Consider the following 22,348-nt stretch of genomic DNA (forward strand, 5'->3'; position numbering starts at 1 on the left):
CAATATATGAACAGACCTAAAAGTCAAGCAAAGTCTTCATAAAAAATGGCCCTAATTTCAAATGTTAATGTACAGTGCCCTTAACAGGCTAATTCCTCACTGCAAACTAATAATTTCTCTATTATTTCTCTCAAAAGCTAATTCCATCTTTTTATCATGTTTTATGTTACACCTATTTTTAGGGTGTCACATGGAACATGGTACCATTTCACAGCCTCCCACCCTCAAACTGATCCCCTTTTACCTGAATCGCAGAACGCTTTTCCTTGCAGCATTCTGTAGATTCCTTAATTTGATTCAGATGTAAATGGCTCCTCCCACACAGCCATGTCATCCAATCACATATTCATTCTTGATCCATTCACAGGCTCTATGAATAAGAAAAAAATGACATGCCCCATCTGCCATTTTGGCAGAGGGACTCACAGAGCAGCCAGAATCTATAGCAGCTGTGCATGTCAACCAATCAGCTTGTCTTCAGTTTGTTCAGTAAGGCTACATTTACAAGGCAGTTTAGCAGCAGCCAGAAGTGGCTGCTGACAGAATTCTATTGTAAATGTTGCATGCACACACTGGGGTGGATTTACTAAAACTCGAGAGTGCAAAATCTGGTGCAGCTGTGCATGATAGCCAATCAGTCTCTTGTTCAATTAAAGTGGTTCTAAAGTGGTTCTGTGCAGCAGCCCCCTTAATACTTACCTGAGTTCCATCTTGATCCAGCGATGTTACATGAGAGCCTTGGCTGTCCAGGGACTCTCCCTCATTGGCTGAGACAGCAGCAGTGGTCATTGGCTCCTGCTGCTGTCAATCAAAGTCAGTGAGCCAATGAGGAGAGAGAGGGGGAGGGGGTGTGTTTGAATGGACACACAGAGCAGCGGCTTAGCTTGGGTTCCCCCAAGCTGCTTGGGGGCACTTGGCAGGAGGGAGGGGAGGATCAGGGCTGCTGTGTGCAAAACCACTGCACAGAGCAGGTAAATAAATAAATAACAAGAAAAAAAAAGCTTTGCATATAAATGCTCATCTGAGCGGGTACATGCGGGTAACGCCTCTGACCGAACTGTACTCAGATAGTGTTCGTCCAGGCTCGGCATTTCTGCAGAGTTTTGGACAAACACAAACTGGGGCAAAGTTAATCTGCCAGTTTGTTTGCAGCAGGGCGAACATGCCAAACTGCCCCTCCACACAGAAAAAAGAATTAAGCCCTAACCTGCATGCTTAACCCCCTAAGCATAAATTCTGACTCCTCCCAGGTCAAATCTGCCCCTGCTGAAATCCCATCACCCATCCCAGCTCAAAACCTCTCTCTCCCCAAGTCCTCCCAGCACACCCCCGCCCCCCCCTAAAAAAAAAGATGTCCCTTTTTAGCACAAATCCCCTCCCCCTTATACCACATTACCTCTTCTAACACAAACACCCCAAATTCCCCTCCTAGCACACATCTTCTTCCCCCATCCCCCTTTCCAACAAAAATCCACACAAATCACCTTTCCAACACCCCCCCCCCCCCAATTTCCCCTACTAGAACAATTCTTACCCCCTGCCCCCCCCCCCCATTCCCCCACCCGACACAAGTCCCCTCCTCCCCAATATTTTTTGTCAGCCCCCCCCCCCCATTTCACATGATACTACAGTGCCCTTGGTAGCCGCCCCTCCTGCCCACCACTTGTCCCAGCCCTGAGCTTCAGAATTTGAAAGTGGAAGGTGGAAGCTGACTTGTCATGCACAGCTGCTGCTCCAGGTTGTCTATGCTCCAGTTTCCTGAGTTCCCAATGGAACACAATTGTGATGACATCCCAGGACTTGTAGATCATTTTCTTTTTGCTCCAGCTATGTAACTAAAGATCCATACCTCTGTGCAGACCTGGGGCTGGAGGAATAGTCTGCAGCAGCCTGCGCATCACACAAATCGCTGTTGTGATGCTTTGCAAGCTCTGATGCAAACAAGAAAAAAACAAACAAATAAATGCACATATGTCTTTTTTTGCAAATGGGTGCATTTATTATTAAGTGGTTAAAGCAGTCCATTCTACACCCTGAAGGTAGACGATTTAGCTCTCCCTGCCTTCCATGAAACTATTGCACAATTTAGCAATGCTGTTTTTCAACCTGGAGGAATTATTTATGCCAGACAGGTTCCTGCGATGTGACTGGTAAGAAAGCAGCCAGGCAAAAGCAGAGAGAGAGAGAGGGAAAGAGAAAGAAAGAAAAAAAAAAGGGGGGGGGGGGATTGCTATAGAGAAGAAGGTTCTGATGGCTTCTAAGAGATGATTGTCTGGAAAGAGGGTCATGCCTGAAAATCAGAAAGCCTCCAGAGAGATGACACTGGTATAGAGTCACCATCACACCCACCCACATCAGCAGCACCCAACCCATTCACAGTGCTGAATGTTGCTGAGCAGATCCACAGTGTGACTGTGCTGGGTGTGTGTGTGCTGGGTGTGTGTGTGTGTGTCTGTGTGTGATCAGCTTGTTCATTGTCTGCCTAGTCCACACACACATACACACACACACATACACACACTCACCAGTGTCTCTCCTCCCTTGGGCTGCAGCAGGAGGGGCACTGGCTGCTGGGAGAAGCCTGCGATCTTCAGGATGGATGGAGAGCAGTGACAGCTCGGGTCATCGCCTGCGATCTGTCACAACACGTCGGAGATCTAGGAGACCACAAGCAGCATGTTGTCGCTGTCATCCTCCCCTTCCAGCGGCGTCAGGTAGTTCCTCCAGGTAAGAGATCTTCCAGTTCTTCTAATGACGCCTGTTGCGCTTCAGATGCTTGTTGCCTTCCAGCTCTTCCCCCTCCGATGCTGCGTGTTGGTGGTGCTGATGCTGGAGGATGACTGATCGCTGTCACTATGGAGAGCCTTCCATCGGTATTCAACTACCATCAACTTTGATGGAGGAGTTCTGTCCTGTGCCCATCAATAAGCCACCATGGAAAAGTGCTTCTAAGGTGTCATTGCTGCTCTAAAATTAGGCTGATGATCCCTATTGCTTCTGTTAGATGTGATCAATTTTCATTATTCCTGCGTATGAATTGCTTAGGATCACTTTTATTTTAGATCACCTATAAGAAGGAACATGGCTTCTGTATCTGAACCAGAACCCTGTAATCAGTCAATCAATCAATCAATCAATCAATCACACCAGTTCTAAGATGAACCTTCTGCTGTGTCTTCTCTTTTAATAATAAGATGTTGGGAATGAGACTGCATAATATCCCTGCTGGTTGTAATAGGTGTTATTCCAGGGTATAAGCCCCAGCTTTACTGATGGACATGACCTCCCTTTTATTGTGAATGTAGAGAAGGATTCCTGATAATGTTGATGGAGAAGGTCTTCCTTGATCTCTTTCATAGACTAGTAATGGACCCAACTGTTTTCCTTCTCTGGAGGTAAACTCTGCTTAAAATGAGATCATAGTTTATCCCCCCAAACAAAATGAGTCCTATTTTACTTTTATGATCACTTTGTCTAGGCTATTCATATTTGCTTCTGTGAATTCATTTTATTCAAGAGTTTTCAGCAGCCGAGTGATGATAAATAACCATGACCATGCTTAAAAATGAGATCATAGTTTATTCCCCCCCCCCCCCCCCCAAACAAAATGTGCCCTGGCTTACTTGTTTGATCACATTGTCTTGGCTATCTCTATATGCTTCTATAGAAATGTATTGTAGTCCAGAGTTTTCAGGAGCTGAGTGATGATGGTAAATAACCATAACCATGCTTAAAAATGATATCATAGTTTATCGCCCCCCCCCCCCCCCCCCCACCCAAAACAAAATGAGCCCTATTTTACTTTTATAATCACTTTGTGTTTGCTGTCTGTATATGCTTCTAGAAATTCATTTTTGCAGAGTTTTCAACAGCTGAGTGTTGATAGATCACAATAACCATGCTTAAAATGAGATCATAGTTTACCCCCCCCCCAAACAGAATGAGCCCTATTTTACTTTTTTGATCACTGTGTTTTGGCTATCAGTATTTGCTTCTAGGAATTCATTTATTTCCAGAGTTTTCAACAGCTGAGTGTTGATAGATCACAATAACCATGCTTAAAATGAGATCATAGTTTACCCCCCCCCCCAAACAGAATGAGCCCTATTTTACTTTTTTGATCACTGTGTTTTGGCTATCAGTATTTGCTTCTAGGAATTCATTTAATTCCAGAGATTTCAACAGCTGAGTGTTGATTGATCACCATAACCATGCTTAAAAATGAGATAATATTTTATCCCCCCCCCCCCCCCCCCCAAACAGAACAAGCCCTATTTTACTTTTATGATCACTTTGTGTTCGCTGTCTGTATATGCTTATAGAAATTCATTTTATTGCAGAGTTTTCAATAACAATGCTTAAAATGAGATCATAGTTTATCCCCCCCCCCCCAAAAAAAAAAAACCCATATTCTTTTTCTGATCACTTTGTCTTGGATACTTGGAAAAAGTCGCCGTCTGTTTAGGCTTCTAAGAATTTATTTGATTTTTATTCCAGAGTTTTCAACAGCTGAGAGTTGATAAATCACAATGACCTGCTCATTAACCCTACTATTAAATGTCCCCTGTATAATTTAATAGCTAGAAATTGATATTGGCTTTTTATCATTCCAGTCCTCTGGCTAGAATGAGGCTCCTTTCTTTTGTGTTGACTCTTCAATAATACCTTTACTTGGCATGTTTGCTTTCAGTTTTGAACATGAGACCCATTGGTTGTACGATTCTGGGCATGGTATAACTTATTTACCATGAAACAACTACAGAGTGGGCCAGGAGCACGCCGTGCAGCCTTGGGTTTGTTTAAATTATTTGCCCCCTTTAATTCTCTAGAGTAGCAGAATTATTGATTCAAATCAGGAATGCCAGTGTATGAGAGTACTGTTTTGTTCTAGAAGTCTGGGAATTGCTTGAACTGAATATTTTATTGTTCAGTTTATCTGTATATCTATCTATCTATCATGTCTATTTGACTAATTCTTTTCCTATCCAGGTCTGAGAGTTCTATGGAATATGCGTTCATGATGGTCACATGACCATAGTAGTATAACCTATACACATTCATAACAATATGCTTGCTCTGAAAACCAAACACATAAGATCCAATGTATATGTAACCTAGTTCCATTGTTGTTTGTCAGTCCAGATCAGTTTACCATGGAATCACAGAGTCCATGGAGCATGCTGTTTATAAGGAGAGGGATATAATGAGGTTATTTATGAATGCAGCTGGTGATCCCTGAGACAAGAGCCAAGCCTGGGCACCGTGCCCCTTGTCCAGTCCTTGTGCTTGAGAATTTTCCCCTATGTTATTACATATGCTGTGGATGTCTTCACACCACAGTGGCGGTATCAACAAAATAAGCAGAGTTTGTTAGAAGCAGCAGGCAACGATAGATAGAGGAAAGCATGCAATGTAGATCTTTGCAGCCTGTGGATTCCTCCCAGTACTGCGTGCACACCCTTTGTAATGTAGCCACAATACATTCTAATTATTCCACAGTCATGTTGGATTGAACTGCCTGCAAACAGTATGATAAGTGCTGTTTAGTATACTGGGTGCTGTGCAGTCAGACTGTATATATCTTAGGATTTATGACAGGGTAGCTTAGACAAGCAGAATGCAGGGTAGGAGGAAGGAAAGAGTCAATTACATTAGTTTTGATTGGAAATGAAAGAATGAAGCCTCTAGTCATATTAAATTCTTTGGAATATGTTATATGAAATGGCAATGTTGCATTTTTTTGTTTGTTAATAATTTGTGCTTGTTACATGTTATGTCACCTATATAGTAACCTATCTATGCTAAACAAACGTATTTATTATCATTAGTACAAGTAGCCGTGTGCACCATTAGAAATCATTTGTCTGGCAATGCTATGCTACTGAAGTATGGAAGTATGGCTTCTTGTTGGCTGATATGCTTTATCACTTTACTTTTTGCACTATAGTAAAAAACAAAAGGACAGAGTTGTTGTGTGATGTATATATATATATATCATACCTTATTCAACAGTCCTCTTTGAATTTCATTTATTACTAGGTTTTACCAGGTTAAACATCTATTAAACACAAGGATTACTAATGCCCTGTACACACGACCGGTACTCTGAAGGTTTTTCTGACGGAATTCAGACGGAATTCCGCTCAAGCTGTCTTACATACACACGGTCACACCAAATTCCGACCATCAAGAATGCAACGACGTACAATGGGACAACATGTACAACGTCTCGTACTTGCTTCAGAGCATGCATCATTTTTGGTACGTCGGAACAGCATACAGATGAGCGGTTTTCCCGATAGGAATTTGTTCCATCGGAAAAATATAGAACATGTTCTCTATCTAAGTCTGTCTGAATTTTCAACGTAAAAAATCCGATGGGGCATACACATGGTCGGATTATATACGATTAAAAGCTCCCATCGGACTTTTTCTATCGAAAATTCCGCTCATGTGTACGCGGCATAAGGGGCACATAATAGATGTCTCAGTGCAATTTTAAGTATTAGAACCTTGCCCTCAGTTCAGAGCCATGTGCTAAGTAGCCTATATATTAGAAACCAATTAGGTTGTTGGTTTGTATCAATTACTATACTTTGAACATCATCTTTCCTCTTTATATTGTCAAACAATAATAATAATTAAAAGAAAAAAACATTTTTGCCATTGCCCTTGGCACAAGTAATTGTTATTACGAACATGCATGACATTTTTTAGTCCAAGGGGACATATTTCCCAAAATAGATCAAGAAATGTCAATTTTAGCCTACACCCATGGGGATGTTCATTTTTGATCCAGAGAACATTCTAAGGCAGTATTGGTTAAAAATTGGCATGGGATTACATTTAAATCTTTATTTTACTGGGACAAAAGACCATTGCTATAATTTCTCATACAATGTGTGCAATATTCTTTTTGAAGATTGGTAATTTAAAAAAAAAGTACGGATTAATTATTCACTTTGAATGAACCAAGAACAAAAAAGTAAATCCATACAAATACAAAGTACACTAAGCAACTCATTCCCTAAAGCTAAAAAAAACAGATTTTACTTAGAGCTTTGTTCTGTCTGTTTACTGGGTCTCTAATGACGCATATCTGATTTACTGTACTGAAGCATCAAAAAGTTAAAGCAAATGTTAAAGTATTACAAAGCAAACAGATCAGATCAAAGAGCAGAGCAAAAAGACATCCCCCTTCCCTGATTTATTATAGAGTTTGTGCCAAAAAGAAAAATACATTGCAAGTAATGATAGTACAACAAATACATTAGCATTGATCATTTGCATAGCTTTTAATGCAACATATCTGGTCTACATTATATTCCTTTCAAAGTCTTAATCAAGTCATATTATTAGGCTTTGTATATGTTAGACTCCAACCTGTGGCTAAGCTTTAAAACAAGCCCCCATCAATCTCTGTAGCAGCGGGAACTGTGGAGCAAATCATCTTCAATGTTTACAACAGAATATATTCAGAGCTTAAAACTGAACTCAGAACGAAGAAAAATTATGTGCTTGCAAAGCAGTTAGCATTTCTTCCCCTGGTGGTCAATCCATGCCCCCCCCCCCCCCCCCCGTCTTGATAGTGTTTCTTCATATGAGCAGTGTATCCTTGAGGTGTCATCCTTCGGTGTATGAGGCATTGGAGACCATGAGACCTGCAGTTTCTGGATTTTTTTAAAGGAATAAAGGTGGTTACAACATTTTTTTATACTACTGTACTTTTCAATATGTTCATGAAAAAAGGATAGGGGGCTTTGTGATGAATCAATTAAAAAATAAAATAAAATACATTCTTTATTTAAAAAATATAAGATAGTATAATGCTTCAGCAGAAATAGGAGTTTACATGAATATATACAGTTACCTCTATAACTGATTAAAGTGTATGTAAAGCAAACACTTTTTTTTTCCAATTTATTTGTTTTGGATAGACAATAGGGAAAGATTAAGCCCAATACCAGGTTTTTTTTTTTTTAGCTGCCTGTGTCCTTCTGGGGAAATTTACCTTCACTTCCTGTCTTGGAGATGCAACAGAAAGTGAAAGGAAATCTCCCCAAAGTGAGAGGTGTGCACTCCTTATGCCCTGTACACACGATCGCACATTGATCGGACATTCCGACAACAAAATCCATGGATTTTTTCTGACAGATGTTGTTTTAAGCTTGTCTTGCATACACATGGTCACACAAAGTTGTCAGAAAATCCGATCATTCTGAATGCGGTGACGTAAAACACGTACGTCGGGACTATAAACTGGGTAGTAGCCAATAGCTTTTGTCTCTTAATTTATTCTGAGCATGCGTGGCACTTTGTGCGTCGGATTTGTGTACACACAATCGGAATTTCAGATTTTGTTATCGGAAAATTTTATAGCAAGCTCTCAAACGTTGTGTGTCGGAAATTCCTATGGAAAATGTGTGATGGAGCCTACACACGGTCGGAATTTCCGACAACAAGGTCCTATCACACATTTTCCATCGGAAAATCCTATTGTGTGTACAGGGCATTAGACAGTTACCAGAACATTTGTCCTCATTGAAAGGTTTCACCTCTGGTCCTCATGACAACTTTAAAAAATGAGGGTTACCCATCACTGCTGAGGAGATTTACCTTCACTACCTGTCTTAGAGATGCAACAGGAAGTGAAAGGATATCTCCCAAAGGGATGGGAGCGCACTTCTTAACTTCATAACTTAGTTATATTACTCTCTGTTTCAATGACACTAGGCCAGGGACAAATAGAAAGGTGAATCTGCCAACAGGAACATAGCAATAAAAAACTTGGCATAAGGCCTAACCCTTCACTATGCTATCCATAACTTAAAAACTAATTTTGCCTTTACATACCCGTTACTATTGTGATGTAGATTTAAACTTTTTTCTGGGTAACATGCATGGCACATTTCAGTTTGCTAATGCCTGGGATTCAGGTTTACTTATGTCACATTTCTATTTTGAGAAAAGCATCTGCTGGAACTTTGCAGTAGCACACTACAAGTATTGTATTGGTAATGTGTTTAGCAAGGTTAGGTGACTTTTAAATTACAACTAGAGATATTTAAAAGTTTTGGATATCTTTTTGCACCAGGTTCCCAACTTTTTACTTCTCTATTACCCCTGTAAGGAAGGAGAGCCCTACCCAACACCCTTTCTCTTTATGGTTAGATCTTCTCTACGTGACCTTTTAGGCGAATTTAGCAAAGTTCTATTTTATGTTACATAGTTACATAGTCTGGTTGAAAAAACAAAACAAAAAGTCCATCCACCTCAGCCATTAAACAATAAATAAAATAAAATAATTAGAAATAAATAAAAAACCTTCATATACAGAATCCTGTGGTCACAGTTGATCCAGGTGAAGGCATAGCCCAATTTGCTCCAGTGGGGGAAACAAATAAATGTTTTTTTTATTATTATTATTTACAATATTGTAGTATAATTTCGTTAACAACATTTTGTATCATTTTTTTTTAATCTGAAATACAGTTTTAGTATTATTGTTGCCTGATTTGATTTGAGAAATGTGCGAAGGAGTCTAAAGCAAGGAGGAATGAGCAAATTCAGGTAACTAGTGAAGCCAATTAGTAACATACTATTGCATTGTATCACGTGGCAGCTGTGCTAAAATCGGAAAGTTTAACCAGTTTACCTTAATCTGAACTCTGTAATAAAATGCAGGACTTCCAGTTCCCAGTCACCTGAACGTTGTGATAACTGCTGATTGGCTATGACAGTGATCAGCCACTGTATAGCCTGCTCATGTGTTTTCTTTCTCCCCTGACTGGAGAGTAAGATACATTGTATCTTTCTCCCCTTGCAGGGGACTAAGATAAACAAACAAAAGTATGTAAAAATGTTTTTAAAAAATAAAGAAAAAATAGCTAGATCGAGGTTTATTCTAGGTCAGTGTAAGGGATAGTGTTATAGTGAAGGTAAAGATCAAAGGTCAAGATCAGGGTCAAAGTTTCAGGGTCAAAGGTCAGAGTCAGTATATTTTGGGTAGGATGTTTAAAAAAAAAGTATTTTTAAAACTAGTATCAGTGTCAATTAGTGTCAGTGTGTTTTAATGCACACTATTGTTTCTACTATGGGTACAAATAACATACACATATGTAGTATTGATGTAATCACCAGGAGCAGGAGAAATATACAGCTAAATAAAAAAAAAATTTTTTTTTTTTCTTTTTTTTTTACTATTTTGAGCCAGTATCGTTTGATATTAAAATATCAGGAGCTATCAGTTACCATTTATGACCAAATGAAAGCCCCATTTTTCCTAAAAAGAAAATCAAGATTCAATCCACCTGGATACACTAAGTAGTTGTGGTAATATGTACAGTTTTACTAACGCATGTCAACGTTGCGAAATTGTGGTCGAGTGTTAAGATTTGTTTTACCTTCTGTTACTAAAGGGGCTAAAGCATTATAACAGATAGCTTCATGGTCACATTTCACAATGACTATGGTGTCCTTATGAATGTAACTGTAGGAATTCCATAGGATGGAGCCCTTTTGTACAGGGAAAAATGGAACAGTTAAAGTGTTACTAGTCCCAGGACCCTGCATTCACTATATCTGGTCTCCCACAGTACACAAAACATGGAAATGCAATTATTTTAGTAAATATGAACTGATTGCAGAAGTAAAACTTTATATTTCCCAAAAGGGTTAAAAACACTTACAAAAGGGTGGATGGGTAGGAACACATCATATTAGTAATATGGCAGGTGGTTTGGCGTTCTGGTAGTCCCAAAGGGGTGCACTTAGAGGCGCCTTTTTTTCTTTTCATTTTACTTCCAGCGTTTGCTTCTCTTTTGAAGTGCTGCCGAAAGTGCATGAAGACTCTTCTATTTCTACATAGACTGATATCTGCTTGGTCTGTTACTCAGAGCGCCCTTATACACACTTTTATCTAAATATAAACTGATAAATACCTTTTCTCATCAGCTGTATATAGCAGCCTTGTGACTTCTATCCATTCCTAGTAAAGTTTGTAAGAGGGGTTTTCATTCTCCCCTAATCCTCTGTCTTGACATGTCTGGACAGTGCTGATTGGCCCTGTGCTGATCACATGCACCCCCCCAAGAAAAAACAAAATCTCTAGCAACACACACCAAACTGAGCATGTGCAACCCGTCCCCTGGCTCTGTAAATATAAGGTTATTTTTTGGAGACAGTGGAAGAAGGGGAGGATCAGAGAGACAGGATCAAACAGCCTTCATACACAATGCAGAGGATTAACCCCTTAGTTTCCACAGTGAGTAAAATAAGCATGCTTTACTGCATATACAGACTGACTTTACCTTTGTGAGTTTAGTAATGCTTTAAGTCTGGTGAATATTCTTGTTCCCTTGAAAAAAGGTTGTTTTTTTGGACTTTTTCTGTTATCAATTACCATATTGTTTAGTAGAGAATCATTATAACCTCAGTGGTGCTTCATGGATTGATAATAGTATTTAAATTGGGTTTGTGATCTTAATGGCTGAGAAAATAATTTGGAATTCACTGAGCTACTAATGCAATTTTATCTCAAGATATAACAGTAATAGTTTCAAAATCTAAATGTGTTATTTGCTCTGTATTTCAAAACACTGTTTGAATTAATTCGGAGGAGCAAAAAATTTGACCTATTTGATCATACCAAGTTATTTTGTCTTATACAATAAGGTTAACATGTTATCCATGATGAGCCATTAATGAAACAGCTATGATCCATTGTACTGATCATAAACCACACAAGGCTTGGGATTTTTGTACTCTTCTTCACCCACTCCTAGACCTTTAGGTAAATCCTCTCTTCCATGCTATGAGAATCTAGCTATTGAGACATCATAATTCCCTTGTTGTAAGTGAAAAAGAATCCTGAAAGATGGTGGGGCTCAAGTGGAGTCATGATAGCAATGTCATTGATATAGTTTTAGAGAAGGGGGAGACCATTTAATGAGGGGAAGCTAGTGTTGGAGTCAAAAAGGGTTTAAATAAATACTCACCAGGCTGCTTTGTTATTAATCCTTTCATCCCCCTCTGCTGTAACAATCCTCCAATACTTCAAATTTCTAACTAGGGATTACCCGAACTGCCTTGGGTTCGGTTTGAGCAGGGTTTAGATGTTGAACCCGACCCCTATTGAAATCAATGGGAGCGGAATCTGTCAAAAAAAAAATTCCCATTTTCTGAGCTTAAAGGCAAGGGAGCTCCAAGAAATTTTTTTTGTACCTTGGTACCTTGCATATCACAAAAATCAACTAACATTGTATCAAAAATGGTGTACTGTAATACTCACCTCTGTATGAGTGGTCAGGGAATAAAACTTAGTGTAGCATCACCCTTTCCTATAAGACAAGCAAGTCTAGCCTACTGGCATATGACTGCCCCCAGGAATGCTATGTTCAATGGCCTCGAAGTACAGGAGCCTGAACAAAGGGTCAAATTAGGAGTTCCTATGGTTCCAAGAGTGCAGTTGTCTGCAAAGAATGGTTGGGACTGGTGTCTCGCAGGAACTCAGTCAGTAGAATGTCCAGATGAGGCAGAGGCAACACTGCACTGGTCTGGCAGGGATCAGGAACACTGTTGCTGGCTGCACTGGCTCTGATGATACTGTACTGATGTGACTGCAATCATGGACACTTTTGATGGTTGTATTAGTTCTGGTGAAACTGGCACTGGTGTGACAGTGACCAGGAACACTGTTGCCAGCTGCACTGGTCTGGCGACCCTGGGATTGGTGTGGCAGCAATTAGAAACACAGTTGTTGAATTGCACTGGTCTAGCAACACCGAGACTGGTGTGGCTAGCGATCAGCAATACTGGTGTTGACCTACACTGGTGTGGCAACACTAGAACTGATGTGGTGGCAGTCAGGGACACTGTTGGTGGCTGCACTGGTTCTGGTGGCCCTGGCACTGGTATGACAGCAATCAGTAACACTATTGCTGGCTGCACTGGTCTTGAGATACTGGGACTGGTGTGTCGGTGATCAGAAATCCCCTTGCTGGCTTACACTGGTCTGGTGACACTGGGACTTGTGGGCAATATAGTGTTCCTTCTGAGTAGTTGCTTTATATAACATTGTTTGTCTGTTAATATTGTTTACTTATTTAGGTGAGGTTTGGCTTAAGATCCATTTGAATGCATTGTTTAAGCTAATCAGGCTACAACGTTGTACAAGCATTCATGAATATGATTATCAAAATAATACAATGTACAGATTTTTTTTAACTACTCCTTGTATCAGTTATGGCTTTGTCACAGTAGCGGTCCCCGGGAGTTGGATCACTAGCATTAGAATCATCATAGAGAGCACTCACCTACTCCTTCTCTTTATAAGCCAAAATGCTGAAGAATCTCAGTACCCATTGAGGAAGCAGCAAAGGAGTGGGTTTTAGCAGCAAGGGAATGATGCCTTAGAACCATATGAGTGCTTATGCAGTTTTCTTTGTGATCATGTTGCTTTTAAAGTAGAACTATAGGTAAGACATCTTTTTTATTTTGGATAGGGTAATGGAGGGTCATAACCCCTGTCAGTTTATTTTTTGCAACCATTGTCCCATTGGGGGGATTTACCTTCACTTTCTATCCCAAAGCCAAAAGAGGAAGTGAGAGGAAATCCCTGTAATTTAAGGCAATCCCGAGGGGACCCCCAGGTCGCCAGAAACATAACATTTTTTTTATTGCATTTTTGTGTGAATATGAAACCTGAGGTCTTTCTGGCCCCAGATCTCACATTTAAGAGGTCCTGTCATGCTTTTTTTCTATTACAGGGGATGTTTACATTCCTTGTAACAGGAATAAAAGTGACCCAAATCGTTTTTTTTTTTAAATACACTGTAAAAATTAAAAAATGTAAAGTAAAATAAAGGATAAAAAAAAAAATTTAAAGCACCCCGTCCCGCCGAGCTCACACGCAGAAGCGAACGCATACATAAGTCACGCCCAAATATGAAAATGGTGTTCAAACTACACATGTGAGGTAGAGAGAGAGAGAGTAATAATTCTAGCACTAGACTGCCTCTGTAACTCAAAACTGGTAACCTGTAGAAATTTTTAAACATTGCCTATGGAGATTTTTAAGGGTCAAAGTTTGTTGCCATACCACGAGCGGGTGCAATTTTGAAGCATGACATGTTGGGTATCAATTTACTCGGCATAACATTATCTTATACAATATAAAAAAAATTGGGCTAACTTTACTTTTGTCTTATTTTTTAATTCAAAAAAGTGTATTTTTTTTTAAATTGCGCTTGTGAGACCGCTACGCAAATACGGTGTGACATAAAGTATTTCAAAGAACGCTATTTTATTCTCTAGGGTGTTTGAAAAATAAAATGTATAATGTTTGGGGGTTCTAAGTAATTTTCTAGCCAAAAAAAAATGATTTTAACTTGTTAACACCAAATCTCAAAACGAGGCTCTGTCCTTAAGCGTTTAACACTGATTCCCCAATCCAGCTTGAATGTATAAATGGGGGAATCAAGTATATTTTTTACATTTTTTTGTTCAAACGGCTGGTTTCTGGTTGAATTGGGTTGCCCTAGTACTGTTAATCAAGAAAGCAATGAGCAGGGCTAGGTGTAGCAGGGTGATTGGCCCCTTTCACACCAGCGGACCAATCAGGTCCACCTGTCCGATTTTCAGGCGGACCCGATCGGACCACCTATTGTTTTCTATGGGGCGGGAGATGTCAGCGGACATGTGTGAATGTATGGTGATGCGTTCGCCATTCGTCCAGCAGATCAGATGACAATCAGATGAAAACTGACAGGCAGTCCATTTCTATGAGACCGCCCTATAGAGAACAGCAGCCTGTGTCCATGTCCGTTCTGCATAGAGGAGCAGACACGGACCTGTCATCAGCCTGCTCAGCGGAGAGTGAAAGGGGCCTCAATTAACAAGCTATAGGCATGTGAATCAGTAGTGATAATGCTGACATCCATACCTCTTTAACATTTTTTCATCCCTCTGTAGTGCAAGCAGGCACATCCAACATGAGAGTGAGAACTCAGCTCTGAATACGGGACCAGTACAGGATTATTGTCACTCCACCACTAGGAAAAATGCATTAGATGAACGTCACTAGAACGCTTAAAGCGGGGGTTCACCCACACCGCCAAAAAAAAAAAAAATTAAAAGCCAGCAGCTACAAATACTGCAGCTGCTGACTTTTAATACATGGCCACTTACCTGTCCCAGGGTCCAGCGATGTCGGCAGGGGACGCCGAGAGCCCGCTCGGTTCTCGGCAGCTGCCGCCGCCATCCTAGGTGAGGGAATCAGGAAGTGAAGAGTTGCGGCTTCACTTCCCGGTTCCCTACTGCGCATGCGCGAGTCGCGCTGCGCGTCCCAAGTGTTCCCAGCAGACAGCACGGTGGGGACGGGAAGTGGCGTAGACACCCATGGGAGTCTATGCCGGAAGTGGGTGCAAATACCTGTCTTAGACAGGTATCTGCACCCCCCTCCCCCCTGAAAGGTGCCAAATGTGACACCGGAGGGGGGGAGGGTTCCGAAAAGCGGAAGTTCCATTTTTGTGTGGAACTCCGCTTTAATGTGTATTTGTGGGACTTTGCAGAAATAACCTGTAAATGCAAGATGCACTTATAATTAGTGCTTTAGCACAAATTGTTTTTAATAGAAGGCCATAGTTTTACTTCTACATTGTAATATAGGTTTATTAGAGTTTAAAACCATATTCTTTGATGGTTGATGGTTGCAGTCTTAACCATCAAGTATAAAGATCAGCACAACCAGCGCACGATGATGTACGTCGACACAATGGCACGGCTGGGCAAATGGGCGTACAGGTATGTCCCCTTTAAATCGCGGCGTTGTGGGACTTGATGTCCGCCGGGAGCCCGCAATCGTGTCACGGAGTGGCAGAACGGGGAGATGCATTTCCTTGTTCTGCCTGATGACATGACAGAGATCTACTGCTCCCTGTCATCGGAAGCAGTGATCGCTGTCATGTCATTGGTAGCCCATCCCCCCCACAGTTAGAATCACTCCCTAGGACACACTTAACTCTTGATCGCCCCCTAGTGTTTAACCCCTTCACTGCCAGTGTCATTTACACAGTAATCAGTGCATTTTTATAGCACTGATCGCTGTATAAATGACAATGGTCCCAAAATAGTGTCAAAAGTGTCCGATGTGTCCGCTATAATGTCGCAGTCATGATAAAAATCGCAGATCGCTGCCATTACTAATAAAAAAAAAATTAATAATAAAAATGCCATAAATCTATCCCCTATTTTGTAGACGTTCTAACTTTTGCACAAACCAATCAATATACGCTTATTGCAACTTTTTTAACCAAAAATATGTAGAATACATATTGGCCTAAACTGAGAAAGAAATTTGTTTTTATATATATTTTGGGGATATTTATTATAGCAAAAAGTAAAAAATATTGCTTGATAGCGCAAAAAATAAAAAACGCAGAGGTGATCAAATACCACCAAAAGAAAGCTCTATTTGTGGGAAAAAACGGACATCAATTTTGTTTGGGTGCAATGTCGCACGACCACGCAATTGTCGTATCACAAAAAGTGCTCTGGTCAGGAAGGGGGTAAATCCTTCCGGGGCTGAAGTGGTTAAACTAACCATACTGATATATTTGGATGTGTCATCAAAAAACACCATCAATTCTTGCCTTATGTCAGAGGAAACACCACCAATAAGGCAAAAATAAAATAAAAAGGTAAAAAAGGCCACATGGCCAAACGCTGCACTAGAAATATATACTTAAAATAAAATAAAACAAGAAAGAAAAGCTGCTAGCACCAAAAGTCTACAATACAAAACCCAAAATCATGAAATAAAAAATAAGTGCAACTCTAAAATCACTGAATTGATATTTCCAAAAAATTTCACCAAAAATAAATATTGACATAATGAAATAGTAAAAACAGACTGAAAAAAGAAAATTAAAGTGAAGTACTAACTCCAAAAATTATTTTTGTATTTTTATTTTTATATTCTAGTGTGCTAGTGAGTAGATATTGTGAATATTAAATCACCGATTATTGAAAACATTCAAAATAAGGATATATACCATATTTATCGGCGTATAACACGCGCCGGCGTATAACACGCACCCCAAGTTTAGGAGGGAATTTTAAGGAAAAAAACTTTTTAAGGAAAAAAACTTACATTTAAATGCCCATCAATACAGCCTTATCAGTGTCCATCTGCAGCCTTGCACAGCGTCCATCTGCATGCTTGTCCAGTGTCATTTGCAGCCTTGCCAGTGTCATTTGCAGTCTTTGCAGCCTTACCAGTGTCATTTGCAGCCTTGCCCAGGCTGCAGTTAAACTGCAGTGACTTGTCAGTGTCACTGCAGTTTGAAAATGGCGCCGCCGGTGCCGAGATACACAGAGCCGGTCCTCGGCTCTTCTCGGCTCCTCTCGTAGTCCCGCCCCGTCCCGTCCTATGATGGACATAACACAGGTCCAATGGCGGGACTGGGCGTGACTGTGAGCAGAGCCAAGCGCCGCCCATATACATACATAGCCGAGTGTACTCGGCTAGCTCTGCTTTACAGTCACGTCCAGTCCCTGTGTTATGTCCATCATAGGGCGGGACTGGGCGTGACTGTGAGCGGGGCGTGACTGTGAGCGGAGCAAGCCGAGCCTAGCCGAGTACACTCGGCTATCTATGTATATTGGTGGCCGTCGCTCCCTCCGCATAATCAGCAGGTGGGATCGGCGTATAACACGCACCCACGATTTTCCCCTGATTTTAAGGGGAAAAAAGTGCGTGTTATACGCTGATAAATACGGTAATAGAAACATCAAAAGTAAAATATATGTATTCACATAAACAAGTGAAAAATAATATTTCTCAACCATGGTTAAAAACACTCCAGATATAAATGTCTCTGGATCTAAATAATGAAGCTAATCTTGAGGTCATATGTGAAAACAAAACAAATAAGAAAAACTATAGTGATGAATTTAAATAAGTCCTATTAAAGAGGAAGTAAACCCTGATGGGTTTACTTCCTCTTTGTTTCCCTGTAAAGGTAAAGCAAAATGGGCTACTATGCATCGCATATTATCCCATTATGTGTCACTTACCTGACACAGGAGCCTGCGATGTCACCGCTGTCCCCTCTGATACGGAGCGTCCATCTTCTTTCCGGGTATCGAGGCTCTGGCACTGTGATGGGGCGGAGCCGCGATGACGTCACTCCCGCGCATGCGCACGGGAGCCGCCTCTAACGGCATATCGCTGTTAGCAGCAGCATGCTCAGTGCGCCTGCACGCCGATGTCTACGGCGCATGCGCTATAGACAGTGGTGCCTGTCTTTTTGCAAATATCTCCTAAACCATGTAGGTTTAGGAGATATTTCTTGGACCTGCAGGTAAGCCTTAATCTAGGCCAGTGATGGCGAACCTTGGCACCCCAGATGTTTTGGAACTACATTTCCCATGATGCTCTGGCACTCTGCAGTGTAGTGGAGCATCATGGAAAATGTAGTTCCAAAACTTCTGGGGTGCCAAGGTTCGCCATCACTGATCTAGGCTTACCTGTAGGTCAAAGTGGTCTGTAAGGGTTTACAAACACTTTAATCTTGCAAAAAGGAAATTAGCCAGTGAATGATGCAGCAAACAAATCATGAAAAAGAGTCCCTCATCCAGTGAGACGGAACACCCGAGGTGAGTATATATTCTCCTTACCGACTGAAAAGACCAATATGTTGGTCTCACCAAGCCCAGGGAATTCAGTCTCCCAAAAACCTATAGGACATCCGAGAATGCTGGATCTGTATCAATCGGTGTCACTCAAAACATAAAAGCAGAGAGGGCTCCCATAGTATAGCATTTGTGTAAAATTTTATTGAGCTCAAAAGAATTGCACTTACAGACAAGTAACTGAATGAGCGCGATCAAACACAAGCATCACAGTGGATCCGAACAGCGGCGTCTCCCGGGGGAATATTTTTTTGGAAATATCAATTCAGTGATTTTAGCGCTGCACTTATTTTTCATTTTATTTCAAAAATAAAATAAAAAACAACTGATCAGTTCTGTTGGTAACAATAAATTGAATGGTATCTCCAGCAAATGTTCAGTCTCAAATCTCACTTTATCCAAAAGACATCCCTTCTGAGACCCAGTGGGGTTGATTTACTAAAAGCAAATAGACTGTGCACTTTGCAAAGTGCAGTTGAACTCTTCAAGTGTGGTTGCTTCAGAGCTTAGTAAAGCTTCACTTTGCAAAGAAAACCCAATCACATACAAGGGAAACACAAAAACAGCATTTTTGCCTGCACATGATTGGATGATGGAAGTCAGCAGAGCTTCTGCTCATTTACTAAGCTCTGAAGCAGCTGCACTTTGCAAATTACACAGTCTATTTGCCTTTAGTAAATCAACCCCAGTGCATATAGCATGGCAACTTGCTGACAAGATCCACAAGCAGTGTCAACCTACCAAGAAAGCTCAGAAGTAGAGCCAAAGTAATTTATTCCAGCCTGGTACACTACAAATTATGTTTTCCTTGTTTTCTTAAAGGTGAAAAGACATATCTATCTCAAAGAACCTAACTCAGCAAAGGTGAAGCAGAAACTAACTAGAGAATAGAGAAACTGGGAGTGTCTAGCTAGGTGCAGGTGACATACCAAATACAATAAATAAAAAAAATATATGAGAGGCTACTGTGCAAACTACAGACATAATATTTTTCTTGATCTGTCTCATTTCAGAGGTGAATGATGTGCAGGTGTGGGGTTGATGGTGCTACCTACTGGCTAACATATGAGGATAAATATATTGGCAATGTGCATGCCAGTGGTGAGTGCATGTACAGGCGGGCTAGTTACCCTGATAATGCAGGCTCCATGCATCCATACCAATGTGCAAAAAAAGAAAAAAGAAATAATTGTGCAATACACAAATAAAAATAAATAATAAGTGAATCCCAATAAACCTCACATATATATGTGTGTGCATAAGAATAACCTTGAGAGATAAGCCTCATGGGATCCATGTACCATCAAAAAAATTAATGTCCAAAAAATGAAAAATATATATATATACATTATGTGCAAAAATGTATAAAACCCAAAACCAGCAAAGTCCAGTGACACATATGTGTAGTCATAAATCGTAATAAAAAATAAGCATGAAGATGAAAAAGATAAAATATATATTAAAAAATTATTATTTGTGAAGTTCCAAAATAACCAGCAAAAAACAAAAAACAAAACACAAGCAAAAAACAAAAAAAGTCCAAACTGCTCAAGTGACTCTTGTGTTCAGAGAATCAAGTGACTTCTGTGCTCCCCCTAATGGGTCCCTATTAGGGATAAGCCGAACATCCCCCTGTTCGGTTCGCACCAGAACATGCGAACAGGCAAAAAATTTGTTCGAACACACGAACACCGTTAAAGTCTATGGGACATGAACATGAATAATCAAAAGTGCTAATTTTAAAGGCTTATATGCAAGTTATTGTCATAAAAAGTGTTTGGGGACCTGGGTCCTGCCCCAGGGTACATGGATCAATGCAAAAAAAAGTTTTAAAAACGTACGTTTTTTCGGGAGCAGTGATTTTAATAATGCTTAAAGTGAAACAATAAAAGTGTAATATTCCTTTAAATTTCATACCTGGGGGGTGTCTATAGTATGCCTGTAAAGGGGCGCATGTTTCCCGTGTTTAGAACAGTCTGACAGCAAAATGACATTTCAAAGGAAAAAAAGTCATTGAAAACTACTCGCAGCTAATAATGAATTGCCGGTCTGACAATACACATAGAAGTTCATTGATAAAAACGGCATGGGAATTCCCCACAGACGAACCCCGAACCAAAATTTAAAAAAAAATGACGTGGGGGTCCCCCTAAATTCCATACCAGGCCCTTCGGGTCTGGTATGGATATTAAGGGGAACCCCGGCCAAAATGTAATAAAAAATGGTGTGGGGTCCCCCTTAAAATCTATACCAGACCCTTCAGGTCTGGTATGGATTTTAAGGGCAACCCCACGGCAAAAATTAAAAAAAAAATGGCATGGGGTTCCCCCCAAAAATCCATACCAGACCCTTATCCAAGCACGCAACCTGGCAGGTCGCAAGAAAAGAGGTGGGACGAGAGAGCGCCCCCCCTCCTGAACCGTACCAGGCCACATGCCCTCAAAATTGGGAGGGTGCTTTGGGGCAGCCCCCCAAAACACCTTGTCCCCATGTTGATGGGAACAAGGGCCTCATCCCCACAACCCTTGCCTGGTGGTTGTGGGGGTCTGCGGGCGGGGAGCTTATTGGAATCTGGAAGCCCCCTTTAACAAGGGGACCCCCCAGATCCCGGCCCTCCCCCCTGTGTGAAATGGTAAAGGGGTACAAAAGTATCCCTACCATTTCACAAAAAAAGTGTCAAAAATGTTAAAAATTACAAGGGACAGTTTTTGACAATTCCTTTATTTAAATGCTTCTTCTATCTTCTATCTTCTTTCTTCTATCTTCTCCATCCTCCATCTTCTTCTTCTTCTGGTTCTTCTGGTTCTTCCTCCGGTGTTCTCGTCCGGCATCTTCCTCCGCGGCGTCTTTGTCAAAAACTGTCTCTTGTCATTTTTAACATTTTTGACACTTTTTTTGTGAAATGGTAGGGGTACAAGTACCCCTTTACCATTTCACACGGGGGGAGGGTCGGGATCTGGGGGTCCCCTTGTTAAAGGGGGCTTCCAGATTCCGATAAGCCCCCCGCCCGCAGACCCCCACAACCACCGGGCAAGGGTTGTGGGGATGAGGCCCTTGTCCCCATCAACATGGGGACAAGGTGTTTTGGGGGCTACCCCAAAGCACCCTCCCAATGTTGAGGGCATGTAGCCTGGTATGGTTCAGGAGGGGGGACGCTCTCGTCCCCCCCCTCTTTTCCTGCGGCCTGCCAGGTTGCGTGCTCGGATAAAGGTCTGGTATGGATTTTTGGGGGGACCCCACGCCATTTTTTTTGTCATTTTGGCCGGGATTCCCCTTAATATCTATACTAGACCTGAAGGGCCTGGTATGGAATTTAGGGGGACCCCCCACGTCATTATATTTTAAATTTTGGTTCGGAGTTCCCCTGTGGGGAATTCCCATGCCGTTTTTATCAATGAACTTCTATGTGTATTGTCGGACCGGCAATTTATTATTAGCCGCGAGTAGTTTTAAATGACTTTTTTCCTTTGAAATGTCATTTTGCTGTCAGACTGTTCTAAACACGGGAAACATGCGCCCCTTTACAGGCATACTATAGACATCCCCCAGGTACGAAATTTAAAGGAATATTACACTTTTATTGGGTCACTTTAAGCATTATTAAAATCACTGCTCCTGAAAAAACCTCCATTTTTAAAACTTTTTTTTGCATTGA

At 41.0% G+C, this 22,348-nt stretch overlaps 1 protein-coding gene across 1 annotated transcript in view; it reads left to right on the top strand.

The window, feature by feature from the left end:
- The first annotated feature begins 1,856 nt into the window (after nucleotides 1-1,856).
- The window catches only part of LRRC3B (leucine rich repeat containing 3B), a 349,990-nt gene continuing 329,498 nt past the window's right edge, over nucleotides 1,857-22,348 (top strand). Inside the window, exon 1 of the mRNA XM_073630266.1 lies at nucleotides 1,857-2,727. The gene's annotated coding sequence lies outside the window, so the exon portion shown is untranslated. The remainder of the gene's footprint in view (nucleotides 2,728-22,348) is intronic.

This window comes from Aquarana catesbeiana, linkage group LG05, assembly GCF_042186555.1.
Source record: "Aquarana catesbeiana isolate 2022-GZ linkage group LG05, ASM4218655v1, whole genome shotgun sequence".
Classification (NCBI taxonomy): Eukaryota; Metazoa; Chordata; class Amphibia; order Anura; family Ranidae; genus Aquarana; species Aquarana catesbeiana.